The following is a 7583-nucleotide window of genomic DNA, read 5'->3' on the forward strand; positions in this document are numbered from 1 at the left end:
GGCCCACGCTGCGCCTGGGCTGGGACTGGTCCCGCCGGTGCAGGTAGCAAGAAGCTCTCCACACACTCACCGGACCTGGGCTAGGACTGGGTCTCCATTTTTTATTTCTTTTTGGAATTTGCAGAAGGGTTTCTGTTTGCCTAAAACGTATCACTGTGAATGCTGCATGGAAATCTGAAAAGATACCGCTTCTAATATCTGTGTACAGACTTGGACATCAGGTCACTCTCTACGCCTTTGCAACTGTTAAGTCTGAAGGGCTGGAGTCTAGAGTTCCCATACTCTCCCTTACTGGGTTTGTCTCTCTCTTGTAGAAAGCGGAAGAGGAGTCAAACCAGAAAACTAGTGCAAAGTGAAGCCATTTTCTTGTAAAGAGCCTTGGGCACTGCTGAACCTAGAGTAAGGAGTAGGGACTTTGTCTCCACCTCCCTGAGGTTTAGTACTCAATTGATTGGCTATTGCACTTGTGTTAGGGTTTTGGTCTAGACTGACAGGGGAGCTTGGGCAGGTGTGGCAGCTTGCGCTAGGGGACAGTGCTGCCCGTGCAGAGGCAGGGGTCAAGAACGCAGCCCGTCAGCTTCAAACCACAAAACTGCTTGAAGACTGCTTGCTGCTCTTAGCCCCACAGAACGCGCTTTTTCTTACCACCAAAAAGATCTTTTAACCCTCCCTAGGAATCCCTTCTGCCCCTATGCTATTTTTAAAAATTATCTCATTTATCACTGAATAGGTGAGTTACAGACTTTCTTTTTAACTTTAATGAAACAATTATGTTTAAATGTTTCTCTTGCTTTTAACATGTGATTATGTTTTGCTTTATAGTTCAATCTGTAAAACATAGATGGCTAGCTAAATCCAGGTTTTCAAGCATCTGCTGAGCTAAAATCCAAAATTTATTGAAGAAAACAAATACCACAGTACTTGCCCACTGGCCATGAGTAACTATATTACAGTCATCACATTAAAAGTCCATTCAGGGCCGGGCGGATAGCTCAGTGGACTAAAGTACCTGCTTAGGCAGGTGCAGGGGACCGGACCTCAATCCCCATGCCAGGCCGGACCTGCCTCCTGGGCAGCGGCCAAGACTGGGCATGGTGGCGCACTCCTGGGACCCCAGTGCTTGGGAGGCTGAAAACAGGAGGATCACTATGAGTCAGATCTGTGCAGTGAGACCCTGTAGACTTGGAACTAAATACATAAGTAAATAAATAGATGCCCATTCGTCATCCTCAATTTATTTTTCATGTTTAAATTATCAAATCTATCTAGTTGTTTGGTTAGCAGAGCACAGCCATTTTATCAGATTATACATTGTCAGTGGCTGCTTTTCACTAAGTAGTAGATTCCAGTTGTTGTGACTAAGATTATGCTACTCATAACAATTAGGGTAAAGTAATTAGTATTAGGCCTTTTCTTTTCTTTCTTTTTTTTTTATCCTGCCTTAGGTTTATTTGTACAAAGAGCACAGGAGGATACCAGCCCCCCACAAATGACACCCCAAGGGTCACATCAGTTCTTCTATTGTCACATCAACAGAGAAAAGTCTTTTACTGTGGAGTCTTCACAAAGGCCTGGGCACCTTTGGGGGTCTGGACACCTTTGGGAGCCAAGGATGGAGCAGAAGCTGGAGCCTGGGCCTTGGCTGCAGCCTGAGCCTTGGCTGGAGCAGAAGCTAGAGGGTGGGCCTTGGTCGGAGCAGAAGCTGGAGCCTGGTCCTTTACTGGAGCCTGGTCCTTTGGCCAGCAAGGCCTGCGACCCTTGGCAATGTGGGCACAGATACACTTCCCAAGCTTGGGGTGGGCAATAGCGGCAAGTTGAGTGAGCCTGTGGTTTACTCCCTTTGGAGTGATACTGGGCTTGACCTCCTTGGGTTTGACAAGGGTCTCGATAGCCTCAGTATGTGCACTCATGGCCTTGGCATTGTTTGCTTGCATCTTCTTGAAGTCCTTCTTGTTTTACTTCTTGGCAAAATGCATGTTCCTAAGGAACTTGGGATCTACCCCCTTCAGAGTTTTGTATCTTTGTGAGTGAGGGTCCTTGATGCCATTTCTCTGCCATGTTCAGGACTGGTTGTGCATGGTGTGGTTCTTGGACTTGGCCATGACCATGCTGTGAACCATGGCTGCCAAGGACCTGGAAACACTAGGCCTTTCCAAAAAAAACAAAAACAAAAACTTCACAAATTTCTGTTTTAGAATGCTCACTTTATACTTTCAATGTTCTGCTAAGTTGTGAGGGGGAAAAAACCCTCAGTATTCTCAGTACTTCTTTTGGAATATTTGATACAACTGTGGAGGCCTAGAAATGATCACTTAAAGACTTCAAGTGGTTCTGACTTAGACTCTCTTGAGGTAAAGACTGAGAAACACTACCTGGGAGCCATCAATAAAAACTCGAGAGAAAGTTCATAAGAAAATTCCAAGAGCAATATGCAGCATTTTTATTTTTCCTTTTCTCTCAAATTAAACCCAATCCCAATACCTTTGGTCTTTTCTACAAAGTCTGAAATTCTCATTAAGATTCTCCCTTGCATTGAAAGCAAACATATTTCCACTGAAGTGTAGCTAGCCCTACAAATCTCACAAGGAGGATCTCAAACTTGATGTAGTTTGAGGTGTATCTCCAGAGGGTTGGAGCAGTTCTCCTGCTACCTGTCAGTCATATGCTGCTGAATTCATTTTTATTTGTTCCTGCTCCTACAATTTAACATGCATTAGAATAATTTGTTTGAGAAAGGTATCTCTTATCTTTGAATGATTTTCTGAAGGAAAGTATTACAGCAAAACATAAGTAAAACATTAGTTTACTATTAGCTTCTCAATAAAATGTGCTTTATATACGGTGAATTCAACACTGAGTTTCTTCTGTTTATGCCTCCAGAAAGGACACTGTGTTTTAATGAGCAACTCTCAATACTTAATATTTTAGTGATAAGCTTTAGTATTATTATGCCTTGATAATTAGAAATAGTAAAAAAAAAAAGAAAGAAAACACTACTTAGGATAAGAAATTGTGAAGAAGCTGTTTTATGTTTGCCCCAAACAATTCTGCTTAGGGAAATATGATGGGCTTTGTGTAAAAGAGTATGTTCTGGGCCTTGAGTGTGCTTCAAAGGAGCAAGTTCCTGGGTTTGATCCCCAGCACTGCAAAAGCAAAACCAAACCAAATGAAAATTCTTCTTGACATTTCAATTTGTTAATCTGGTATGGATCCCAGGAATCTGTATTTTTAATAAAATTGGAATTATTCTTGTAATAAGGAAAGTTTAGGAGACATATTTACAAGATCGGATTTTATTAGTCAGTGGCAGGTTTTCTTTGGCATTTAAAAGTTTCAGAAAAACAAAGTGGTTGTGCTCTTCAGGCATTCTGCTGTTGACATGCCTTATTCCTTCTTCACATAGATTTCTTCCTCTGGAAAGAGGGTAGAAACGTTCAATGTAGATTGACACTATTAGTGAGGTTCCTTGATTAGTGGGTCCTGGCCACATTTGATGCCCTGAGTGCTCAGTGAAGCTGGGTCTGTTTTATATGCTCCATCTCTTAGCCTTCTCTTTGCAAACAGTTTAGGCCAAGCCATTCACAGCCCACCCATTTTATACAATTCTGTCCTTGTGACTGCCATATAATAAGCAACATCTGTAAGAATTCATAAATTTGTTGAAGAATTTTATGTATAATAAACTTCTCTGTATAGGCACACATATGATAAAAACATATCCATTCAGTGGATATTGGGGCAAATAGAACATTTTTTATTATTATTTTTATTGAGAAAAAAATTGCAATGTGACAGCTTCCAAATAGGTTGATAGGAGAGCTACAATAAGTAATACATTGCATACTGTTGTCTTTGTAGTAGTCATTCATAGCTCAAGATGCAGACATCATATCCTGTCCAAACACTATTAGTACAGATCTTTCTTCTGATTGAATTGAGAAAGTAGCTCTATATCTATCCTATTTTGTACATACAGATACAAAATTGTCCTTCATTTATATCACCTTTTTTGGTTCAGTTTTGTCAGAGATGGGTATTCCATTGTCACCCAAATAGTGTAGGTGCATGAATTCAGCAAAATATTCCAATATAGTCCAGTACTCCACAATAGTAGTTGGTTATCCACAGGACTGGCAAAGTCTGAATCTGATGACTTGAGCCTTCCACAGTTCAGCATATTGACAATGGCTTCACTTTTCATACTTAATTTCTACACTTTTCTGCTGGATGGTTAAGACCAAGATAAAGCAAGACCTATATAACAAAAAATGTAACTTTTATATCTGACACAGTCAGTCAAGTCCCCTCAGGGCTTATCCCGAAACTCTGTAGTGAACTTTATAGCTCCTTTGTCAGTGTCAGCCATGTGGATGAGTCAAGGCCATTGCTTGACCAATTTTCTCTCTAAGAAAGTCTGAGAGAATGTTTTCTCTCCATGTGACTCTCCATAGGCACACACTACATCACTGATTACATTCCTCTATGGCCCCATAATCTCCTTAATCAGAAAATTTGGGGCACAACTGAGTAACATGATGTTACAGTACAGGTTCTCCTATGTCCTGAGTCTTCACTGACCTTGCAAGGCTAGGAATAAAATATTGGCTGTCCTTGCAGCCCTTCTTTTTCTCTAATTTTTAGTCTGCACACTTAGGTTGTTAACCCTCCAGAAAAGAAGCTTATTATTACCCTACAATATATGCAGGAGGGTTTAACCTTACTATCTGCCTAAATATCAAACATCTTAGGAAAAAGATGGAACCTCTTTTAAAAAAAACATTTATTTGAGATACATTCTGGCCATGATTTGCATGTCATCACAAGCAGAACGTATTTAGAAGACCAGAATGACCAACATTCCAAGCATGACCCCACTATTACACATTGCTATCTTGGTGCAATTGCTCAGTTCACATGTATCAGCATATATAGTTAGCCAGGGTAAGAATCCCACCCAGTAACTGCTAGATTAAACAACCTGCTGATAGTTCTCAGGATCATTGCCTTACCCATCTGATACTAGAATATTCTTAAACTGGAGGTTCTATATGACTTTTTTGACTAGAGTATGAAAAGGCAGATATTGTTTGAAAGTATGCTCAATTATATAGCATAATTTTTAACTGTCTAAAGGAAAAGACATTTTTGTGCTCTCAGGATTTCAGTAAAAAGTAAAAAAAAAAAAAAGTGTCTCTAAAACTGCAAAAGACATAGGGCTGGCCGGATAGCTCAGCGGATTAAAGCACCTGCAGAGCTAAGCACCAGAGGTTCGATCCCTCTCATGCTTTGCTGGCCCCACCCCCAGGGCTGCACTGAGATGGCAATTGAGACTGTGCATGGTGGTGCACACCTGTAATCCCAGCCCTTGAGAGGCTGAAAACAGGAGAATCACTATGAGTCCTATCTAGTAGTGAGGCCCTGTGGACTCTGTAGACACTTTACTAAATGCACTAAATAAATAAATAAAAATGCAAAAGACATTTCTTGATTGGTGGAGATATGCTGAAGATATACTTATTTGTGATTAGAAATAGTCTTTCCTTGGAGAGAAAATAAATATTTAAAACCATTTTTTCAAGATAGAGTATAAAGATTTAACTTTTCCTCTAATGTTAAGATTCTGTGAATTTTTAGCATTCAAAATTTTGTTTTAAAATATATTATCATAACCAGTTTTCTCTATTCTCCTTTCCTCTATGCGCACATTAGATAACTGTACATACAGAATTAAGGGAAAAGAAAGCTGGCATTGCGGCTTTCTCTTAGGATGGAGAACACTGAAAGTACGTGCTCCCATGTCAGTAAGGAAGAGCAGGATAAATGAACAAAACCATAACTGTCAAGCTTTTCAGAGAACTGAGAACACAGAGAACCAGGAATGTCTACTATACAGAGGAGAACCAGATCATTGAAGGAGAGAAGAGTTGTATAGAACTGATCATCTCTTGGAGAGAAAAAGAGGAAGTGTTGGGCCCTGTAGGTATATGCTGACTGAAGAACTGGTCTTTCTCTCTTCAGGCACAAACATTCACTTCACCCTTTATTATTCTGCATACAATACCCAGCATTCAACTAAAAATTGTGACACAGAAGTAAGAAATTAAAGTTACTCTCAAGAGACAAAGAAAATTACCCATACGTTTGAAGTGTCAGGGACTTTTTAAAAAGGGTTTGCTTTTTACAATAGTTTTGGATTTATAAAAGAGTTGCAAAGATAACACAAAGAACACTAGTCTCCATTTTCCTTCACACAAAATACATTTCTCATGACTAAGGATTCCACATTGATATGATACTCTTAAGTAACTGCAGATTTTTATTTAGATTTTCTTAAATTTCCCTTAGGTTCTTTTTCTGGTCTAGGTTTCTGCCTAAAGCATTACATTTCATTTAGTCAACATGTTTCAGCTTTCTTTTATCTGTAATGGTTTTTCAGAGTTCCCCATGCACTGGACAGTTTTGAGGTATCAGTTAGATATTTTCTAGAATGTTCTTCAATTTGGTTTTGTCTGATGTTTTGCTTTTGGTTAGACTGTGTATTCAGGAAAAAGATGACAGGGTGCGTGTCATCCTTCTCACATTATGCTAAGGGAACACTGCCTCAGTAGCACATAGCTTTGATGGAGCGGAGACTCTTTTGGTATCTTCCAGGCTCCTGCATTGTACAATTATTCCCTCCCTTCCCCCCTGATATTCTGTTCCATGGAGGAAAGTTACTAAGCCATGCCTCCAGAAACAGATGGAGAGGTACACTGCACTTCCTTGACAGGGGAGAACCTATATACATTTTTGTTGTTATTTTCTATTGGTTTTTCCATTACAGCAAGATTCACATTAGCTAGCTTGTTGGTTCATATTCGCATGAAACAAACTTGAGCAAATTCTTATTCCATTAGTAGATGGAGGAGATGTTCTCTGGAGGAATTGAGGGAGGGTGCTGGATATGGGAAAGGCATAAAATCCAGCCTAGAGTGTGACCTCAGCTGGAGAGCAGTTCAGCCAGAGCCCAAGGGGTGTGCAGAGCATGAATTACACAGTGGAGTTAGTTTGGCCTCAGCGGCTGGTCTTCGATGTGCCTCTGCATCATGCAGCCATTAGCTGCAAGCTGCAGTTGTGTGAGCCAAGAATAGTTTCCCAGTTTGTGTTGTTCCTGTTGGTAGTTATCTCAAGAAAAAGAGGTAGAGGCACCTGTGAAGTGTTAGCAAGTGATGCTATCAACATGGGGCAATAAGTGCACTGCCTTCGTAAAAGGGATCAGTGAGGGAAACGAGGACCATTGACTACAGCTGGTTCTCTCTTCTTCCTCTCTGTTATATTTAAACATTTCTCCTATTGATATAGAGTGCAGTGATTTTGATAGTACAAGCTTATTGCAAGATTTATCACTATCTTGCAACTACTTCATGTAAATACGTGATCAGCCTTCAAATTAGTAGAGTTCAGAAGACTAGATTTTTAACAAATGCCAAGTAGCCATGTTTAATTATCCCATTGCTTCTGGATTGTCTGGTGGGAAGTTAATTCTTTGAAAACTTTTATGATTTACTTTGAAGTATAAAAATAGTTCTTAGATACCTACTTTG

The sequence above is a fragment of the Octodon degus genome, unplaced genomic scaffold, assembly GCF_000260255.1.
Source record: "Octodon degus isolate 3935 unplaced genomic scaffold, OctDeg1.0 scaffold00170, whole genome shotgun sequence".
In the NCBI taxonomy this organism is placed as follows: domain Eukaryota; kingdom Metazoa; phylum Chordata; class Mammalia; order Rodentia; family Octodontidae; genus Octodon; species Octodon degus.